Genomic DNA, 23,559 nt, shown 5'->3' with positions numbered 1-23,559 from the left:
TGCATATCCTACGTGTATATTATTATGCTTTGGGTGGGTTTCCTAAATGCCTGCTGCAATACAGTCTGTCTCATTTGCAGCCATAAAAGCCCATGGACATGTCACTCCCCCCACCAAACTGTTCATATTCTTTTTTTGGCACATAATTGATAACAGGTTTTGACTTAGTGTGAAGAGACATGTGGTGTGAATGTGTCCATGCTGTCACAGTGGAAGGACTCCTTACATTAGAGATAGATGGCATTTGGAAGCAGCATGCGAATTGCCCATTTAAATCCCTTTTTAGTTTTCATTTAACCCTAGAAAAACTGACCTATCACACTCTTACCTGGCAGAATTCCAGTTTAACACACAGGCATAAGTATAGGTAGCCAAGAAACCTTGTGCATGCATCAAAAGTTGAGGGCATGATTCCCAGCTTAGAATGTTTGAAGCAGCACTTTGCCAGCCCTGGATTTTCATTTTTAGGATTAAGAGAATGTGCTGTTTAGATGAAAGAGGGACTCATTGTACAAGTCCTAAACTAGCTTCTGAGAGTGCATAAAGGTGAGTCTCTGCTCTTTGGAATTAGCCCCTTGTGCTGTGTTCGGTATGTGTCTTCCAAAAGGGTAGGAATATTATGTAAGATAGTTGAACTGGTCCACTGGAGGAAGAAACATTTATGTGGGATACAGCCTTAAAGGTTTATGGAACAAGGTTGTAGTTGTAGGTATCCTGAGAACTTTTATCAGATAATATTCTAGACCTAAAGATATGCCTTTATAAAAGGAATTGGTAATACATAACTCCTGATATTTGTGTTTGTATGTGAGCATTTTATGAAATCCTGGTAAAAATGAACAAAGAAGGAGTTGTTTATGGACTGGCTTATTTTTGTTTTCTTTTTAAATAGTTGGAGTTGTGCTACAATCTGGATCCAGTCAGTACATTTGTTTGCAATTAAGTAAAGTATTTACAAAATACTAATACAATGTACATGCCAAAATTTGGTGGTGGTGAAGGTCATGGCTGGCTTTCACACTACCCATTGTTCTCGACACCAGAAATAATTTCAGAAAGATAGTGGTTAGAACTGTTAAAATGCAAATAATCTCTAATAAAGATCAGACACTACTTTGAATTCTGTGATTTTTAATTCCAGCGATCAAATGAAATCATGCATGCCTGTTTCACTTTTTAATGATTCCTTCCAGTAGTGTAAAAGATGGTCCTTGCATGAGACAGATAATACAGAGGCAATGTTTTAAGCCACTAACCATGCTGATAACACTTCTTTATAAACCTGTGCAGAGATGCCTGGTTTTGGTTTATAAAGTTACAACATATTGAATTCATCTGCATTTGTTATACAGTATGGATACTTTAAACTTCCATAACAGTTAATTTGCATTAAACATAAAACAGTGTATTGAATAAAGTGCTTACATAAACAAGTTTTTGTTTGATGTATGCTGTATGTGTGACCTGGGCAACAAATGCATTGGGTATCTTCAGTGAAGAGAATAAGTGTACAAAATTAATGGAGTTGGTTTTCTAAAATTTGATGCAATTCAGGCAAATCATTAATCACATTTGTCAGATATTTTCCAAACAAATGTGAACAAACCAAATTTAACTTTGTGACCCGTTACAGTTGTTACAGATGGATTCATTAACAGTCTGACTCATGATGAAGTTGATACAGCATTTTAAAAAAAGTAAATTCCAACTTGTGATTGAACAGAGACACTCTTGCAGTCTGAATCAGTTATGGATACTGAGAAATTACTAAATGGATTTCTGACAATTTGATTAGCAGCACGTGGAGTGAAGAGGCTTCATTAGAATTACCAATGAGCCTCGAAGGAGAGTGAGTTCAGAACTTGCATGTTCAGGCCTCCAGACAGCTTATTTTTACCGTTGTTTTCCTAATGTTGTAATTTAACCTGTAAAGGAAATTGTATTTTCACTACTAGTTTATTTTAACTACCCTGCCCTCCCCCCCGACAAGTTTGTTTAATTTTTGGGTAATGCTACAGTTTGCAGTGGAAAGACAATGAAATACTTCATCATTCCTTTGTCTCCACCGTTTTTCTCATTGGTACTCATAGCAATGCCTCTGCACAACAGTGAATAGCAAAAACTCAGCAAATTATGTATTAAAAAAACCAACATTGTAATATACAGCTGCTTCAGGCGTCTTCCTTCCAATGTTCCCTTGTAACATCATCTGTTTGACAAGTATCCAGTTGCACCTACAGCACTGTTTAATCAATAAATATAGTAGCTATTTGACTTTATACTCTATTATATACTCCTTTATCTGGACCTTATTAGGAGGCAGAAAATGTGTCTATTGTCTAATCATTTGGCAATAGTGGTGGTGGTTTGTAGTGGCGGGGGAGGGGTAGAATTATGATGGTAGAATAGGTATATGTTAATTCTTTTCATAAGGTACTTATTTTCACCGTCGTCTAACATCACTTATTTTGCTGTAAACTGTACCTTCCAGTTGGAAGGTCTGAATTACTGCTGTTTAGAACTAACTGTGGAAGGTGACCTTTATTTTGAAACTAACAGAGACGCTTTTGTGGCAAAAAATATTTTAAGGAACCCTTAGAAAAGGTAAAAGTGCATTTATCAAAGAGCTCTCAAGTGTTCACATTCTGGCTCCTTTTTTTCTCTCCTCTGGCTGCATTAGAAAGATTCACCTGGGGCACTGGAACAGATCAAAGAGAGACTGAGCTCTGTATCTTCCCCGGTGCCCCTCGCTTCCTTCTATTCTATGGTTCTGGCAGCCACAGATGAAAGGGATGGAAGTATTGCTCTGTATTGTCTCCTTGTCTCTTCATGCCCTCTGATCATCGAGAGTAGGCCTTTTGCACAGAAGGTGGTTAGTTTATTTGTAGCAGAGATAAGTATGTCTACATTGCAGTTAGATACCTGCAGCTGGCCTATGCCAGCTGACTCAGGCTTGAGGAGCTTGGGCTAAGGGGCTTTTTTAATTGCACTGTAGGCGTCCGGGCATGGGCTGGAGCCTGGGCTCTGGTGCCCTGCAAGGTGGGAGGGTCCTAAAGCTTGGGTTGCAGCCCGAGCCCAAACATCTACACTGCAATTAAACAGACCCTTAGCTCGAACCTGGGAACCTGAGTCAGCTGGCACAGGCCAGCCACGACTTTTAATTGCAGTGTGGACATACTCTAAAGGCCCCAACTAAGGATCAGAGCTGCATTGTGTTAAACATGGTACCCACCATGTAATAAAGAAATAGTTACTGGCCCAAAGAGCTTTACAAGCTAAGACAAACTAGACTGGATCATCAACCTACTGGACTTTATATTGTACTGTTGTCACCTGCCAACTTATGACAGGCTTTGGCTTTGAACAATCATTAGCGCGCACACACTCTGTAATTACTTCTTGTATCATCATAACCAGGCATCTGGAACAAATGTTTTGTAGTTTAAAAACAGGAATGTTGTCACTGACTAAATGAAAAACGAGGACATTTCAAATGTCCTAAAAGTAGTACTCAAGATACCATATAAACAAGTCAGGACTGCCCAGTAGGACTAGGACGTGCGGTTTCTATATACTTAATGCTGAGTCTTATTCTAAACAACGTGAAATAACAGTTTTATGATTACCCATTGACTATCATTCCAAAAGTTACCAGTACAACTTACTACCATATATACAGAGCACTAGTGATAGAAGGTAACTTCTATGGCAGAAAGTAGTAGTTACCCAATGATCTTCAACATCTAAGTAGAGCAGGCAGAACTTCTGTTTTTATTCTCTCATCTCTGTTTACATTTGTTAAATAAAATGTCAAAACAAACCCACCAAATTTAGTCACAATAGGGACAGTCTTCCACAAACTCATTGTCTGGAGAACTAAAAGATCAGTAGAATACCATGAGCCCCCATTATGATGTCAAACTCATCTGTTTTTTCTCAGCCATTGCAAGCAACTGAATGACTGCCCCAATGGTTCAAACTCAAGTTTCAGGTGTGTCATCCTATGTCTGAAAACAGGTTGAACAATGACTCTGCCACAGGTAATCTAAAACTGTTGCATTAACAACTGCCAGGGTCTCAAAGAAAACGAGTGGTTAATGTCTGTCCTTCCTTAGATGCACTAGTATCTGAAAAAGTCCTAAAACCAATTGTATGTATGTCTGCCCAAGCTACAGTGGAACTTGCAGTTTTGAGGCCAACAGATTCTGAAATACAGATGTTAAAGGAGCAGAATAATAGAAAGTCTTCCATAGTCTCCTCTGATACAGTGCAGTCTTCCTGGAGGCAGCCTTTAACCTACAAGAGAAGCACATAGTAGATATCTCTGACATACAATTTACCATGAAATATCCTCCACTGTATATTGAAGGGAATTCTGTCTCAGTGGGTGTCATAAATATAAAGGGAAGGGTAAATACCTTTAAAATCCCTCCTGGCCAGAGGAAAAACCCTTTCACCTGTAAAGGGTTAAGAAGGTAGGATAACCTCACTGGCACCTGACCAAAATGACAAATGAGGAGACAAGATACTTTCAAAGCTGGAGGGGGGATAGAAACAAAGGTTCTCTCGGTCTGTGTGATGCTTTTGCCGGGAACAAAAAAGGAATGGAGTCTTAGAATTTAGTAAGTAATCTAGTTAGATATGCGTTAGATTCTGTTTTGTTTAAGTGGCTGATAAAATAAGCTGTGCTGAATGGAATGTATATTCCTGTTTTTGGGTCTTTTTGTAACTTAAGGTTTTGCCTAGAGGGATTCTCTGTGTTTTGAATCTGATTACCCTGTAAGGTATTTACCCTGATTTTACAGAGGTGATTGTTTTATTTTTTCTTCAATTAAATTTCTTTTTTTAAGAACTTGATTGCTTTTTCATTGTTCTTCAGATCCAAGGGTTTGGGTCTGTGTTCACCTATGCAAATTGGTGAGGATTTTTATCAAGCCTTCCCCAGGAAAGGGGGTGTCAGGTTTGAGGAGGATTTTGGGGGGAAAGACGTGTCCAAGCGGGCTCTTTCCCTGTTATATATTTGTTAAACGCTTGGTGGTGGCAGCAATAAAGTCCAAGGGCAAAAGGTAAACTAGTTTGTACCTTGGGGAAGTTTTAACCTAAGCTGGTAAAAATAAGCTTAGGGGGTTTTCATGCAGGTCCCCACATCTGTACCCTAGAGTTCAGAGTGGGGAAGGATCCTTGACAGTGAGGCACTGTTGTACCTTTTGAAATAACAATCTTTTGGACAATTCAGTACTGGGAAATGGTGTTCTGAAAAATATTTCTGAAGGACCTTGTGATAGCACTGTCCTAAACTCTGAGCCAACATACTCTTAACCCTCTTGACCCGTGGCTTGAGTATCATATAGCCAGTGCAGTACTTGCTACCCTTTTTGTCCTTAAGAACAAGATGAGGAGCCTGGAATTTGATCCTGGATCTCATCCTTGTCTCTAATGATGCCTAAACACTAAAGTTATAGGCATAAGTTTTCCTCCTTGAAAGTCCATAGTGGCTTGGGGGTTGGGGCATTTCAGCCAGACTGTGGTGTCAAGCTGATCATTTCCCCCCCTGCATGCACTGTGCTTTCTCAACAGTGCCAGCTCCTATTTTTGGGTCTATCACCTCTAAGACACAACTGTTCTTCAAAACAACCCCCTTGACTGATCTAATAGAACAAGGAAACTTGGCACTCACAACTTTTCCAATTTGTCACCTGATGAGAGATGACAGTAGATGTACCATAGCCACTGAGAGGCTGTGCAGGCTGTCTTTTTGACATATTGCTCTAACACAGAGGCATTCAGTTTTATTTTGTAATACTATAATTACTAGTACTGAAATCCTGGTTTATCAGAAGGATGAGATGGATTTCAAATTGCAGATAAACTATAATAATCTTTATGTAAAATAAAGCAAATATTAAAAGAGCATTAAAGGTTTATACCCTTATAAAATATAAACAATAAAACCACCTCAAAAAGTACAATTTCTTTCTTTCTGGCAGTCGGCCTCCAAGCATCAGTGTTGGTTGCATTGCCTAATGCATTCCCTGGCCTCCAGCTTTCATAACTTCACCACCAGCTTGAATGGCAGAATGCATAGTTTCTGTGGGATTGCTGATATTGCTACTTTTTGAAGTGGCTGGCAGCTCTGAGGTTGAATAGACAGTCTGCTTCAGAGACCTTTTGTTTTGCTCTGCGACTCACCTGGTCTCAAGTTTGATCCATTCAGTGAGCAATAGTTGGTTCCAAACTTAGGTCTCTCACAGGACCATTCAAAATACAGTAATTCAGCTACCAGCTTGAATCAATTGCTAGCCTATTATATTAAAGCTATTTCCCCACCCATCATGTGTAGAATTTGCGGATGATAGTGCAATTTGTACAAGAATGGTGTCACAGTTACAGGGTGGGACTGCACCTTAAGTCCCTTTCAGGTTACTCTTGGAGGAATTCTGCACCTAAAAATTCTGCACATAATATTTGAAAATTCTGCATATTTTATTTGTCAAAATAACATAATCGTACCAGTTTCAATAACTTTGGTAATATATTTCAAAATATTTGTCAACATGTCTGTAACAAAAAAGATTCCGGAAATGTTTTTTGACAAATAGGTTCCTTATTAGGCCTATTAATATAAAACTTTTGGTGGTAATTCATTTAAACTACAATACAGAAACCTATTTCTCGCATCACTCAGAAACCATGCAAAGGCTTGGGGGAGTTGGGTAACAGGAGTTGAGGGAGAGAGAAGTAATTTCTGGGAAGGAGCCTGGGAGTGAACCTGCAGGGTTGTTGGGTGGAGGTGGGAGAAGTATGGAACAGGGTTCTTTTGGAGAGGGAGGGATTGTTAGGGAGTTGGGGAGTCTCCCTTATACAGACCCTGGCTGACCACAGCCTCCCCCATTCAGTCAGGCATATCTGCCCCTGTTCCCATCTGGCCCTGCACCCCCACTCCCATTCAGCCACTCGCTCAATGTTGTGACCCTACCCTGCAGCCCTGTGTACCTTGCCCTGTCTGTCATCCCCCCCCACCCTGCATATCCCATGCTGCCTCATCTGGCCCTGTGGGCAGGGCACTGTGAGGAAGTCAGTGTGACGTTTCACCCCATAATGCTTTATGGGACTATGCTTATGAATGTATATATGACATAACTGGAATTGTTTTATGCTACATATGTCATGTAACATATCTCTGTAAAGGTTATGATCTACTGAATATATTCATCCTATTTGTATGCATGTGTCATTTTTGTACTCAAAGTTATGAATATTGGCTGTGTACTTGCTTGATTTTATGTAGCCTTCGTAAAGCATTTGGTCAGCTTCTTGGAATGTGCAAATTGAGTGCCCAATCAAGAAACACTTAACGAACAATGGCTCTTGGAAGACTCCAATCCACATAAGAAGTCTTCCTGGAGACATTCAAGATAGCATGTGGGCAATGGCTGCTGCCTGTAAAAACTGAGTCATGCATGGACATGTGACTTGCCCATGTGACTCCAAAACTCCATCTTGGAGCTGGACTTTGCATAGGAGAGAGGAGGGGGTCTCCACCCACAAGAGAGAGTCTATTTAAGCTCCTGGGAGACCCCTCCATTTTGTCTTCAGCTGGCTCAAGAGAGAGCCTCTCCACCCCCAAGGGATACCTGAAAGAAACTAGGACAAAGGACAGTAACTACAGGGGGTGTGAGTGATTGCTGGACCCAGACTAGAAGGAGCCTAGTCAGTAAAAGAAGCTTACTGGAACATCTCTGAGGGTGAGGTTTCATCTGTAATCACTTTCTTACTGTGTTAGGCATAGGCTTGCATGATTTATTTTATTTTGCTTGGTAATTTGCTTTGTTCTGTCTGTTACTACTTGGAACCACTTAATTCCTATTTTTTGTGTTTAATAAAATCACTTTTACTTATTAATTAACCCAGAGTATGTATTAATACCTGGGGGGGGGGGGGGCGGGGAGGAACAGCTGTGAATATCTCTCTATCAGTGTTATAGAGGGTGGAAAATTTATGAGTTTATACAGGGTAAAACAGATTTATTTGGGGTTTGGACTCCATTGGGAGTTGGGCATCTGAGTGTTGGAGACAGGAACACTTCTTAAGTTGTTTTCAGTTAAGCCTGTAGTTTGTGGGGGACGTTGTTCAGACCTGGGCCTGGGTTTGCAGCAGGCTAGCGTGTCTGGCTCAAACCAGGCAGGGCACTGAAGTCCCAAGCTGGCAAGAAAGCAGGGGCAGAAGTAATCTCAGCACATCAATTGGCGGTTCCCAAGGGCTTTTCTGTGATCCAACCCATCACAGGCAGCCTCTACCCCCTTCCTCTCTACAGTTATCTGCTTTGGCCCATGAGCCAGCTGCCCTTCCAGCACCACATCAGCCCTGGTGGGTGAAAGGTGTAATTGCAGCTTCCTTTTGCCTCCCTATCACAATCAATTCTGGGGCGGGAGGGAATCTGCGGGGGATGTGAATTTTTGTTTTATGTTTAAAAAATTGGCTTTACTTATTATATAGCATCAAGAGTGTGCTAAGCAATTTACAGATAATATGAAGAGAAGGTCATATAGTAGTCTAGAGAGAGTAACTGACTAGAATGTCTTTATATGTTGAAAAATGGTAATTTCTTCTACTGTCTGGTATTTAAGGTCTGGCTAAAAGCTGATATCAAATTTTGACTAAATGTTCATGTTTAGCATGAAGGTTGAACAATGTAGTCAGCATATTTTGATAATGATTCTTTTGTGAACTACAGGCATGTTCATACTTGGACAAAAAGTTGTGTAACTAGAAGACAATCAAATAAAGAAAACAATGGAAAATCCTGGCTATCGGATGCCGGGTTGTGCATATTGAGTAGTGGAAAATACTACAAGTGGAAAGAGCTCTGTCTAGGTGTTGGAATAACACTGTTGTTTGAAGCACACAACTAGGACATTTTAAACAGTTATTAAAGAATATTGCCAGATCTTATCACTGAAGTCATGCATATAAATCAATGATTCTGGCACAGCATATGTGAATGAGGTATTGTTACTGAAAATACACCTACTGAGTGGCATTAATAAAATGCAGTTGGTTAGTGGACAGAAGCATACAATTCTAGCAGTGGGAAGTGTTTTCCGAGATGCAATGCAAAAATATATCGAGGTCTAACTGCAGTATTAATTGACTTAAAGTTAATGATGTTTACTTAAGAGAGCATTTTCAAGCAAAGATTGTTAATACATAATATTTTAATGGTGTACTTTTTATTTTATTGTTTAACATTCACAAATGTGGGAAAATATAGGCTGCATTACTATATTACTTCCAGGCAGTCAAAATATTATGTTAGTTTAGTTGTGATCAGGGTTAGTGTGGTTTGGTACAGTGGAAGAATATGCACAATGCAGTAGATCTAGGAAAGTACTAATATATATATTTCATCATGTGCAGAAATTACATGTTTCTATTGGTACAAAATAACTCTAAAGCTGGAGTAACCAACCCTTGAGGATGCCCCAGGTTAGTTCATGTGGCACAGAACCATCACAGTGTCCTCTACATCATCCTCTTCCCCTGCAGACATTACAAAGGGGTGTCACAACATGTCAGTGCTGCCTGGTAACTGTACCTGCCCTTTTGGATCCATTGGCGGCTGGTGTAAATTATAAGCACTTCTGTCTGCCTTTACACTTTGGAACCAGCCTCCTGCCCAGACAGCTCGAGGTAAGGGGCAGAGAGGTGAAAGCAAAAGGCATGTGTACCTCTTCTCCTCCTACACTGTTCTGGGCACTCCTTGGCCAAAGCTGAGCATCAGAGCACAGATGAAAAAGGGGCATAGTATCAATGCCAGCCATCCTTTTAACTTAATCATTTTTTCATGTCTTCATGCACCATTCAAAAATCTTCCCTCTCCTCCTGAAAGTAGGCAATTTGTATGCTGAAGCATCTGTCTTCAGAATCTAAGCTTCATAGTGCATGGCTCTGCCAGATTTTTAGGGTCGTGAATAGATGGGGATTCAAATCAACATCTTTAGAGTTCAGTCTTCAGTTCTTATATCAAACTTTGACTCAGGGAGATGTAAATCCCTTCCCTCATCAAAAATATTCTTAAAATCAATACCCTTTGTTCTCCATAGCAAGCTATTAAATCACCATTATGTACATAATTATTCATGTTTTCTGCCAAATGCTATTAGGCATTTACAGGCATTCTGAACTTCTGTTTCAATAAAGGCTTAAACAATTTAAGGGAACAACTGAAGCTCGACGATTGTGATAGAAAAACTAGTTTCATAGAAAATTTGCTATCATGAGTGATTAGGTTTCTTAGATCAATCCCTTTTATAGGGAATTTTATAGCAATATGTAATAATTCTAACAACTGTAATTTTCCAGAACACTAGAAATAGCAGATGGCAGCCTGAAGACTTACTGAACTGTTAGTCTTGGCTAATCCTTTGAACCAAAGTAACATGTTTTAAAACTGGTTTCAGAGTAACAGCCGTGTTAGTCTGTATTCGCAAAAAGAAAAGAAGTACTTGTGGCACCTTAGAGACTAACCAATTTATTTGAGCATAAGCTTTTGTGAGCTACAGCTCACTTCATTGGATGCATACTGTGGAAAGTTTCCACAGTATGTTTCCACAGTATGCATCTGATGAAGTGAGCTGTAGCTCACGAAAGCTTATGCTCAAATAAATTGGTTAGTCTCTAAGGTGCCACAAGTACTTCTTTTCTTTTCATGTTTTAAAACTAACACTGATAATTTTGTGAGGTGTAGCTTTACAAGCATGGGCTGCGGTCTCATCAGATCTCTCAATTTTTAGTGCTATTGGGTCTTTATAGAATCAAAGCAATTAGATGAAAGAGTGTGTAGGTATTTATCTGGTCCTTATCACTAGTATTTGAGCACCTGTCCAGCATTTTTTGGACTTATATTAGGTTTGTCAATTTAATTGCAGTTAACTCAAGCAATTAACTCAAAAAAAATTAATCCAATTAAAAAAATTAATCACAATTAATTGTAGTTTTAATCACACTGTTAAACAATAGAATACCAATTGACATGTATTAAATAACAGTGATATTAATTACAATTAATTTTTAATCACTTGGCAGCCCTAATTTATACACACAACCAGTGGCAGATTAGCCACTGAGCCAATGGGGCCCCTACCAGGGGCCTTGGAGAAATGGGTACCCCACATCCTGACCCAGCTCCCTGGCAGAAGTGTCCAGGCTGGGGGGCGGGGCAAGCCCTCTGTGCCCTGACCCCATTTCCCTGGCAGGAGCCCCAGGGGGCAGACTGCAGCGGAAGGGGAGGGGAGGGGGGCCCCCACTTCCTCTGGCACAGGGCCCAACAAATCCATAATCCACCTCTGCTTGATAAAACATCCTTGTAAGATATGGGGGAGTATTTTACAGATGGAGAACTGACACAGAGATTAAGTGGTTTACACAAAATCACACAGAAAATCTGTGATAGTCCGCAAATACACCCACATGTCCCTATCCTATGACTTGACCACAAGACAATCCTTCCTCTCTTAGATAAGGACAAGGACTTTGTTTTCACATTCTGTAAAGTGGTAATCACAATTGTGGTATTATACAATATAATCATCAGTCCATCTCCCTGAAAGCTGAGGGTTTTTCACTGTAGTATATTTTCTGGGATTTTGTCCAGTCAAGCTTTAAGAGACAAATATGATGGTGGTTCCATATATTGCTTTTGGGAGTTCATTCCACAGAATAATACATCTCAATGTTTGAGAAGTCTGATATTCAGTCCATTTTTTCCTAGTTTCCTCCATCCATCACACTAAATTCCTTTCCTTCCTTGGTGTTAAGACCCTTCACATATTTGTAGACCAATGTCATATCTGTGAGTGACTAATTGCTTAGCCACAGTATACATTTAAATTGTTAATCCTTCCTTGTAAATCACTTCTCCCAGCACCATTATTGGTTTTGGTCTTCTCAGAATCTACTTGTAACTTGCCTATTTGTCTATAATGTGTTGCCTAGAATAGAATATTCCAGGTATTGGTTGCATTGAAGTTACGGAGAGAATAATTGTACTACCTCTGTAATTTCTATGCAGCCCAAAGTTGCATAGCTTTTTGTTTCCAGTCATACTTACATTCCTCTGGGATGGGAAACTTCCAAGGGAAAGACAGGAAGTGGTGTTGAAGATTCAATGTTGGCATCTTTACTACTTAGTCACTGGTGAAACTATACCCTGACAAGGCATTAGGAACTTGGAAAACCTGTACTGCTGGCAGTGCCCTCTTTCGGATGGCACGTAAAATAGAGATTCCTGACCACTTGTGGTAATTAGATCCCATGCCACTTCCAGGAATTGTGATAGCCTTGGTCTTGTAACCAAATTCTAATTTGGCTAATTACATATTGCCTTCCTAAATTAACCCTGATGTTTAAATTGGATATGTTGTTAGTTTTTAATTCCTGGCCTAAACGGATGTGCAGGGTTCAAACAGTGAATAGTAAATAGTAGATTACATCCAAGAAGGGTTTGCATTTTGGTTGTAAATAAAGTAATTAATCAATTTTGTAAACCTGCTTTATATTTCTGAAGTGTTTTTGGACTGTAGGAGAGAAGTTGGTATTGAAGTTATTTTATTCATTATGCCAAGATTTCTGAGATTGTCAGATGGTTGTCATTGGTATGTAGCAGTGCATAAACTTGTACCAAAATATTCAGAATGGCTAATGTTAAGATGTTAGGTTTAATAAGACCATTTATGCTACTCAAATGTTATCTTGACAAATATTAATATGAATTTTGTCCTCATTTATTTAAAATACTTAATCACCTCTAAGAGGTGTTGAAATAGATACTTACTAAAGATTTTGTGAATTCAAAGTGTCAAATCTGGAAACTGTTTATCTTTGTGATTTCTCTTGATAGCAATTCCTAGAAGAGCTCTTTTTTCATCTTTTCCAAAAGCCATTGTGATCTATTACTCTGAATAATGTGCATATTTATTTATTAGCCCTTTTTGATTCAGTATATTTGTTTCTGAGTAAAACTGAGTGTCTGCTTATTTCTAGGCTAATTTTAATGCTTTTAACTCTGCACTTTACCAGAGACCAATTATGAATTACAACATATTATTGACAAAATGGACCCACATTTCTAAATGTTTTGATTTTGGCAGTTGTTATAACTAAATAGTTTTTCGCACTATAGTTATACAGAAATTAGTGTTAGTTTTTTTCAGACTCACTTTCAGATTTGTGGAGTAGGAAAATAATAATAAAAACATGTTTTGTTTTATTCCATAACTACTAGAATAATGAAAACCAAGTAAAGCTGGGCATTCTTAACTGGCTGGGCTGGATTTCCTTGAGTCTTAAATTCAATCTGCTTAATCAATAATTTGCATCTCCAAAGATTAAGACTCGTTCTTCAATTTTTTTTTTCATTTAGTGCCTGCACGTTGTTGCATGAGATCCAAACCAGACATATTCAAGGTAAGTCTTTCATTTCCTCGGTTTTAGTTATTTGTGATACAATCATATGCGTTTGTTACGCTGACACTGTTCTAGTTTGTCAGTGTATCATTTTAAACCACCCAGGAAACGTACTGAGAAATGCTTTTCCAGATTAATCCACCCAATTAAAGCCATGTTTCTAGTTTAGTACAGTAAAACCACTACAATGGCCAATGTAGCATCACTTTTTGAATATCCTGTTGAGAATGCTTATCTGTTTGATATTGAGATCAGAGGTTTTTTTACCTTTTTTGGTCTAATTTTAATTTTACTTTTTTTTTTTTTTTTTAATGAAATGTGCTGGATTGCCAGCTTTGTGGACTGAAGCCTTTTTATTCAGGCAGCAAGCTTATGGGCAGTGGCATGCATGCACTTACTTGTTGGATCAGGGACCATCTCTTTTTTGTTTTTTGTTTCCTCCCGCCCCACAGTGCCTATCCAAATAGGACCTGCATCCATGACTGAGGCCCCCACGTGGTTACTGTAATACCAGTAACAACAACAAGCACTGCAAGTTGCCCCACCAGTGTGTCTCTACCTTGTGCAGGGACCATCTGTAGAAGGCACGTGATTCTTTAGGTCAGTCTCCATGGCTGTTTAGTCCTTGGATCCTCTGATCAGAAAACCAACAAGGTGTTTAGTAAAGTAGAGGCTTGTCCAATAGAAATACTCAGAGACCATCAACTCATTTCTTACAGGCAACAAAACAAAAATTAAACTAACTACTTTTTCATCATCAACCTAGGCTTCATTGATAGTGAAAGGTTTTGTATCTTGGAACGAATCCCTGAGTCTGATTGTAACATACTGACATAATATTTACACTGAATGGTTTCCGGGGTATGTCCTGTACATACAGTATACGCAAATTGTTTTTTCTTGGCATATATGATGGGCAAAGGCACTTACTTATACATCCACAACTGTGAATTTCTCCCCTACCATCTCCTACTTTCTATTATGAATAGATTAAATCTTCTCTCTCTCTCTCCTTTTTTTTTTTTGAACCCCTTGGTAATGAGTTCACTCTTGTCAGCGAGGGATAATCACATAAACTATGTTAGTCAAAGACCTCTATCTCTTAGGCTCAGGAGCAGTAAACAGCTTTCCCTGGTTGATGGGATTAGAGTTGTCAGGGAAGAGTCTAAGGTTTTAGAACCATGATCTTTTAATCTTCTTTGGTTCACTTAAATTAACTCAGCCACTGAAAATCCAAGCCCTCATTAGGCTGTCTAGGTAATCAATGGGCATGTTCACTGAAGTTCCTTGATGTCATTTCCAAGTGCCACTTACCATACTAAAGATAGGAGAAAGTTCCACAGGCAAACCAAATTTCTCGGTTTCCCAGGTTTGTCTTTTGTATTTTTTTTTTCTAATTCTAGAAATGGTAGGCCTGTTTCAGACTATCTGAACAACCTGTACTCTCCAGTACCACAGATGATATTGGGAGGGGATGGAAGGGACTCTTTCTTCTAAAATTCTGGCAAGGTGCACCTGGCCATTGGAAGGTGCATGAGCAATTCTGTATTATTCCACAATAGATGTAATTTATCTCGGAGCCCGACAAACACAATAAATGGATCTGTTAGTAATTTCAATTTTAAAATACTGACCATCCCCACCAAATATGACTCACGGTACTGTTCATTTCAGACTCTATCCCAGCTGCTATCCAATGCAAGCTTTATAGATTTTATTTAAAAAGGAGTCACTGGAATAGCAGAGCCATTGAATTTTTATGTCAACTGCTGAGGCTTGTCTGGAGCAGGCCCCAAGCGTGAAATTCCTTACTTGAAATAGTTTGCACAGGGCACAAGAAAATAGTTGCAATCTCCAAATTTTCTTCACTTTATTAATGCAGATTATTATTATGGGTTCAGGCAAGTGAGCTGATTCCTTTGTGTCATTATATCAGGGTTGGAGTACAAAACCGAATAAACTAGACTATTACTCTGAAACTCAAGGGATAATGCATTTCATGCTGCCAATTTGTCTGCAGTGGGTTTGAAAGGAAGAAAAATTATAATTAAAACAATAAATATTAGGAAAAAATACTTTTTTGCTCAAAGGCATTTTCAGTCTTAAGAACTGGATTTCTGCACAGTCAGATCACAGTGACTATAACTACTTGCTTCACACTTCATTTAATAAAATAAGAAAGAAACCCAATATCTAAGGCTTAGACCAGTTGAGCTACTGGTATTCAACAACAGATAACTAAAACTAAGTGGCAACTTTTAGCTGAGTGAGTGAGTGAGATGGGACATGGATAGCTCAGTGGTTTGAGCATTGGCCTGCTAAACCCAGGATTATGAGTTCAATCCTTAAGGGGGCCATTTAGGGATTTGGGGCAAAAACTGGGGATTTGTCCTGCTTTGAGCAGGGGGTTAGACGAGATGACCTCCTCAGGTCCTTCCAAACCTGATATTCTATGATACATTTACAGCGCACTGCAACTTGTTCAGTGGATTCACAAGCCTGAATGGGTTGTTAGATCAATTATAAGTTATTGGTGAATAGAAACCTATACCTGTAAATATACAGATATTTTTTCATATCTTTTAAAATAGGTCCAATATGTCTTTTAAAAAATAAATAACTTAATCTGTTGACATGGCTCTAAAAAGAATGAGAATATTAACTGGCATTTTGAAATTCTAATTTACTTTCAGATATTCATTGTTCTGCAAGCTGAGCCCAGCATCATTACTCACTTTTTGAAGTATGACTTATCTGATTAATGCGGTTTGGAGATTGCTATTATTTTGTGTCATTTGTCTCCTTTTTATCTTGTGTAATGCAATTTCAATAAGAGATACCCTTGAAGAGTTGACTGCAATTTATGTTACTGAGTTAGAGACACAATAAAACATAAGAGAGTGGAAGAGGGATAATTTAGGTTTATCTACTGATATGATCCTGGGGATCATTGTCCTCATGAGTTGCCTCTACACTAGAAATGCTTCATGTGGTCCAATGCATTTTTATAATTAACTTTTTCTGAAGTATGTATGTGAATAAGAATTTTATAAAAAGAACAGGAGTACTTGTGGCACCTTAGAGACTAACAAATTTATTAGAGCATAAACTTTTGTAGGCTACAGCCCACTTCATCGGATGCATAGAATGGAACATATAGTAAGAAGATATATATCTATATATATCTTGGAAGTTGCCATACAAACTGTAAGAGGCTAATTAATTAAGATGAGCTATTGCCAGCAGGAGAAAAAAAACTTTTGTAGTGATAATCAAGATGGCCCATTTAGACCATTGACAAGAAGGTGTGAGGATACTTAACATAGAGAAATATGTGTAAACACCCAGCCACTCCCAGTCTCTATTCAAACCCAAGTTAATGGTATCTAGATAACTAGATACCATTAACTTGGGTTTGAATAGAGACTGGGAGTGGCTGGGTCATTACACATATTGAATCTATTTCCCTATGTTAAGTATCCTCACACCTTCTTGCCCAGGGTCTAAATGGGCCATCCTGATTATCACTACAAAAGTTTTTTTTCTCCTGCTGATAATAGCTCATCTTAATTAATTTGTATGGCAACTTCCACCTTCTCTGTATGTGTGTGTATATATATCTTCTATGCATCCGATGAAGTGGGCATATCTTCTATATGTTCCATTCTATGCATCCGATGAAGTGGGCTGTAGCTCACGAAAGCTTATGCTCTAATAAATTTGTTAGTCTCTAAGGTGCCACAAGTACTCCTGTTCTGTTTGCGGATACAGACTAACATGGCTGCTACTCTGAAACCTAAGAATTATATAGTTTTTCTAGAGACAGGGTTTTTTATGCAGGTCCAATGAAAGCAGTTGACAGCACACAAAATCAGACACATAGGGTAACTAATCTGATGTACCTTGACTTTTCAAATTCTCTCTTTGTATTATATTCTTCAAAGGAACACAACTGTATGAGTTCCATGTTTCTGCTTATAAGAGGCATTTCACAAACTCTTCTCCACTCATGGTGGAAGAAATGAAAATGGAGTTGAGAGGTTGCAACCTCTCATTGAGGAACTACGGAGAGAGAGAGAATGGGGATGATAAAAGAAATGTATTTGAGAAAAGTTATGTCCTCAAGCAGACTCATCACCAGACAAAACAGACATTTGTGTGTAGAGCTGACTGAACTTTTCATGTTTTAAATGAAAAATGGCCTTTAAAAACCATTAACAGAATTTTAAAAAAGTTTTATGTTTCAGTGACACCTCCCCAACCCTTGAAATCCAAAGTTTTGGCATTCTTGCTTCCCTCTTCTTTTTCCCTCTTTTATTATGGTGGGGGCGGGGAGTGGAAAAGGAGAAATGAGAGAGACTAAAAACAAGTCAAAAAATCAAACTCACATTTTTGTGCAAAAAATGTGAAACAGAGTTAACATTTTTCATCTAGCTCTATTTGTTTAAATACAGTGCCTGAAGCTGTTTATGGACTCCCATTTCTGTCCCTATAAATGGCATCATTATAATTTAGACTTGAGCAAGATGAAAATCCGTTACTGATATCAAAACAAATTAAACTGGGGAGCTTGTGGGATACTTCTCCATAGATTTTGTTTTTGTTTTTGTTTTTTTGTTAAACACAAATACAGGCCTCTGAATTTCAGAACCTTTCCAAATAGTGATCTATTTAGAGGAGAACAGGTAGATCTGGGGACTCCAAGCTGGAAACCCTCTTCTTCTATCAGGAACTGATGATTCACCTGCCAGCAGAAAGTCTGGGGCCCCAAGAAACCTCATATTCAGGCACCAGAACCTAAGTGCTTTCACTTCAGATTTTCATGTTCTCATTTTACCAGCCAAAGAGGAAGGGAAAAATCTGAGAGAGCAGGGCTTCTCCCATTCAGGGACAGGCAGCTTGTCCTTTGATTTTAGCAGCAGCAGAGGAGCTGAGCTTTCTCTTGGTTTAACTTCTGCAACCCACAACAAAATAAGGTAAATTTTCACTACATAGTTGACCACCCTTTTCCGGACTGCACAATAGAAAGTATAATTGGCATTATAACTGTTTATTTACTTTGCTCCCTAAAAAAACCTCCATAGTGGCACAAGGCCTTGAAAATATACCTTAGGTCTTTGTAAAACTTGCATATTTCAAGGTTACCCATGGTCACATCAAAACTAATAGCAAAGTCTGCAGAACAGCAAAATTTAAAAGTCCAGACTCTACACATAGATACTAGCGATGACTTGTTTCCTTTCTCACGTATAATATGCATGCATGTGTTGGTTTTTGTTTTTTTTTAAGACTTCCCAAATTCTCAGCTGGTGTTCACTGGCATAACTCCATTGACTTTAATGGAGTAAGGCAGTTTATAGCAGTTGAGGATTTGGCCTGGTATTTATAGAAAATCTTTAAATCTAAAATAAGGAATACCAAGTTACTTAACTAGTGGGTCCTACTTACACCCAACAAAAGTTAACCCTTTCAATTGCTATTCAAAAACTGTCTGATATGCCATCCTATTATTGCATATGGTGTTTGGAGAGAAACTTTTTGGTGATGAGCAGGTAACAGGAATTAAAGTAGGAATCTAGAAAGTTTAATTGTTCTTCACTCTGAGTCAAACTTGGAGCACTGTATTCAGAATTCATTTGACCTCTTGATTGCACTGGACAAAACAAGGTTGTTGAAAGTGTTTTAATAATAATAATAATAATAATTAATTTAAAAAAGTTTGTGTGGCTTGATTTTGGCTCAAAGATGACTGTCAACCATAATACGATGTTGCTGGTGTTACATTTAGTGTATTTTGTAAAGAGATTTGAATGCATGACAGAGGAAAAGACTCTGTTACTGGAGCTAGTGAAAGAGACAGTCAAAGGGCATAACAGAACATGACATATTCAAACAGATTTTGATATAAATTCCTGTATTTCATTATCCTATATTGCTGAAACGGATGAATGAATTATTGGCCCATTGCAGAATTACTATAAATTTTTATTGCAAAAATGGCTACCTGTAAAAGTATTAAGTCAAAGATTCTGGGCCATATGGTCCCCTGCCCCCTGCCTTGGCTTACAGAGTGCAGAGGGGACCTTAACATCCCAAACAGTGTAGAGCAGGGGTGAGGGAGATACACTGCTCTCCATCTGTTCATGTGGTGGGTACCACCCTTTCCCCAACAGCATAAATGTAATTTTCTCCTGTGGTTACTATATACAATGCAATTGCACTCCACACAGCCGAGAAGTATGGGCCCGCAGTGTCAAGGGAAGAGCTGTTCCATGCATCATGTTCCTTGTGATCTTCTGTTACATGGGAAATTGTATGGCTACATTCAGTTTAAAGACAGATTAACCTATTTGTAAAAACAAAAGTATTTCTCTCTATCTTAAATGTATTTGTTTGGTTTGGTTCTGCTTTTTGAAAAGAATTTGGGAGAACTCTGCCTTGTGCTTCAGCAAGAAGGGGAGTATTCTATGATGATAATAATCCATATTTAATTAGACCCAAGATCCCAGTTAAATATTCATGAGATATTCACTGGCTACAAATGTTCTTGAGAAGTAAGTTTTGTGTGAATATGAACAAAGGAAGATTGTGAATACGGTGAAAATGAATTCCATTTCTATTCTAATGAATGTTCATAAATACATATTCAGTATTATTCACCTGGACCCTTAGCCCGTAAATGATTGCCAAATGGCCCAAGTGTCACATTTTTGGCTTTCTACGTGATAGGCTTTGTCCACACTGCGTCTATAATATGTCAGAGGCCAAATCCCACTGCGGCTGCACTGAAGCAAGTGGCTAGTACAGGCAGGCAGAACTGTCAGAATGCATGATTTGCACCAGTGCTGCATAACTTTTCTTGAAACTAGGGTTGACTGCTTGGTACATGTCTTGTAGCATAGTTGCCTGTCTACTCTAGAAGTTTGCATCAGCACAGCTATACTGATGGCTGTGAATATGGCAAGTTCCAGAATATACAAGGCCTATTGGTGTATCTTTTCTGGTCTCCTATTCAATTTTTTTCCTTGCTGAACTATAACACTGACTGATTTAACTCCCATAAAGTCTTTGGTTATTGTTCCTGTTCTGGGCTGAGGATAAAACTGTCTTTTCAATGTACTGCTCTCTACTGTATCTACAGTGGGCTGGCTGAACATGCAATGTAATTCAAACAATAACTTGACATTTATCAGTGTAAGTATTTAATAGGGAGCTGTTCAGAAATGTCATATTAAGGTGTCATCACAATTAGTCATAGGGATGTTCCAAAAATGACAGTTAACTAGTTTACTGTTAACTGACAGTAAAGAAGTTTGTCTAAAACTGCTAAGAGCCACCCTTAGTTAAACAATATGTTCTGCAATTGGCTACCTTGCAATAAAATATGAACTTGGTTTTTAGCCATGAATAAAATACATATTTTTACAATGATAGTGTTTTATCAAACTGTGAAAAGCCTTCTACACTTTGCATTCTGTAAGTAAGACTAATTGCGTGCACTGGATAACTCAAATTCAGATGTGATGGGGTTCTCTTGGATTTTATTCTATATTTGTTTAGTTAGGACTAGATTTGGTAGTCTGCATCTGCCCAGAATAAAGGACAGCACATTGTTGTGCTGACCCTGAAGCTGACTGGAGGGAAACAGGGTCTCTCCACGGCTACAAGGAGCAAATAGACTATGCTGGGTCTACACCCAGCACAACATATGCTCCTGATGTGCTGGTGTAGCTCTGTTGCCAGGCTCTCTCTGTTGGTGTTTGTGGGTGTGTGCTAGGGCTCCCAACCCCTTAGAGATACTGTGGAGTCTGCTGCCCTTTTAGTGCTGAAAGTGATGCACAGGAGTATTGTGCTATTGTGCAGTGCAGGCTATAATCTGGCCCTTGGTATAAGGAAGCCACACAGGCACCAAAAAGGCAATCTGCACAGTTACCAAAAGGAATGTATCACTGTTGTTTTTATAGAGACATTCTGCAATGATATCATTTGTTAAAACCTTTTCAGGCTCAAGGCCAGAGTTCTTACTTGTGACTAACTTAATTCCCCCTGACTGACTGAATTTTTTTCAAATAATAAAGATCTATATGATGATAAATATGTTTATATATTTTAAGAAAAACAGAAATACTTCTGATTTTGCCATCAAGTTAACTTGCCTTTAACTTGGCTGTAGCAACTAGCAGCTGAGAGTGAGTGGAAGGGTACCCCTTACATCAATGATTTTCTTAGTTATACGCAAAGTTCTCACCACTGAAGAAAAATCAGATTCTTGGTGTCATGACCACAGATCTCGAACCCAAGTTCGCAGGAGTGGCCATGCTCCAACTCTCCAGCTGGCAGCCTGCTCATGTTTGCTTGCTTACCTGGGACCCATGAAGCCCAGCTCCAGTTTGAGGCTCCACCTCTGAGGTCCTAGTAGCAGACTCTTGGAGCATCTGATTGTCCCACTGTCCCCACTTAAGCCAGCTGTAGGAACAGGAAGCTGTCTGAACAACTGGGCTGCATCCTGTTCTGGATTGTGTGCCCTGTGCTTCCTGCTCCCCAGGTTTTGATTTTCTGGCATCCTGACCTGGCGTGACTCCCAGCATCTGATTTGTGGTTCTGATCTACGGTTTGTCTCCTGTGTCTGACTGCCACTGATATCTTGACCCAGTTGACTCCTGATTCCGGTCTTGAGACTGTGGGCTCTGGCTCCGGTTACTAGGTGTGGCTGCCCACAACTCAGCTGTGACACTTGGTTTCATAAAGTGAAGCTGGTTTGGCTTTCAGCTAGAAACTTCTGCCTTTCACCTGAGAAGAGAAGATTCTCACTCTAAAATTGTGCTTTGTAGGCAACAAACTGCTTTTCCTCCTGTGCTAGAGTGATATGTCACTATAAACGTAACCAATAGCTTGCAAGTTTGGACGAGACCAAATTTCCATGATGTTGATTGTGGAATAGCTGCTGTATTACTGCTCGTTGCCTAGGAAGATCGTGCACATCTAATGCTGTGGTTACCACTGCCACAATTCTGAGATAATTGAACCTCTGACCCCTCTGTCATCTGCTGCAGGATGGCCCCTTAGGTCTCAGGCTTCCGGCTGTCACCTCTCTACAGGAAGGTCCCTCTCCCTCTCGACTGGGGATTTAGGTTTGCACTTCCCGTGAAAATCACTGTGATTATCCCAGCAGGTCTGATCTTACCTCAGCAGCTGCAGCTAGTCTCTCTTTCTCCAGGGACAGTGGCTGTGGATTTACCAGTGACCAGGCAGCCTGCACAAACCAAAGTACATTTATTTCAGGAGAAGCAGCATTACAGCAAAAATGTCATAAAACAATGAAAGGTCTAAATGCGTATTAAGCTTAGCAGAAGTCACCCATCTTCCACTTGGTTGTCTGGTACATGTCAACGTCCTCTTTAATCCTTCCAGCAGAGTTGGCCGTTTTGGTAAAAGGTTCATGTCAGTTTGCAGATGAAGAACCTCCTTATTCAATTTAAGCTCAGTCTTTATACTAAAAGCCAGTCTTTGTCCCCCTGGCCTCTGGCTCCAATTACTTGGTCTGACCTCGTATATGCAAAAATCTCAGGTGAGTGGTACCTTTTGGAATTGTTTAGCTGTTCCAGAATTTGCAGTAATCACCTCTCACAGATTATAACTCCCTGGGGGAAGTTTGATAAACAATTTGTGGCTCACAAAGGTGGAGATAACATTTATAAAGTTGTTAGAATGGTCTGATATGCCTGTGTTCATCATATCCGCACCTTGTGTCCCTGAAAAATTGACTCTCCCTGTTTTCAGGAGCATCTCTGTCAGTCTTACAAAAAACACGAATTGTCCCAATTTTCATAATCCTTGCAGATTCTGGTACTGCAAGATGTCCTGCTCCCCACAGCCAAATGGGCTGGTGAAGCTGAAATGGGCTGGCTATGCATACCCATATTTCAGGGCCACCCCTCTCAATAGGTCTGTCACGTGATGCCATCCTGTCCTACCTTCTCCCAAGATGTCTCACTGAACCCTTTCTGTGCTCTTATTCTCCCCCCTGCCCCATCACTTCTACAGTTAGGCTATGAGAAGGACACGAGTAACTGGGCTGAGGAGGCAGGGGTGCTG

General features: G+C 39.3%; 1 protein-coding gene across 4 annotated transcripts in view; it reads left to right on the top strand.

Annotated features, from left to right (window-relative positions):
- ATP2B2 (ATPase plasma membrane Ca2+ transporting 2) overlaps positions 1-23,559 on the top strand; it is a 708,548-nt gene that overhangs the window by 167,616 nt on the left and 517,373 nt on the right. For 3 of the 4 annotated variants that reach the window (XM_043550962.1, XM_043550952.1, XM_043550959.1), the window contains exon 2: positions 13,421-13,464. The gene's annotated coding sequence lies outside the window, so the exon portion shown is untranslated. Of the gene's footprint in view, positions 1-13,417; positions 13,465-23,559 lie in introns of those variants that run through there. The other variant, XM_043550956.1, reaches the window with a different exon arrangement.

This window comes from Chelonia mydas, chromosome 7, assembly GCF_015237465.2.
Source record: "Chelonia mydas isolate rCheMyd1 chromosome 7, rCheMyd1.pri.v2, whole genome shotgun sequence".
In the NCBI taxonomy this organism is placed as follows: Eukaryota; Metazoa; Chordata; order Testudines; family Cheloniidae; genus Chelonia; species Chelonia mydas.
Note: the sequence above shows the minus strand (reverse complement) of the source record. Positions and strands in the feature narration are given on the sequence as shown.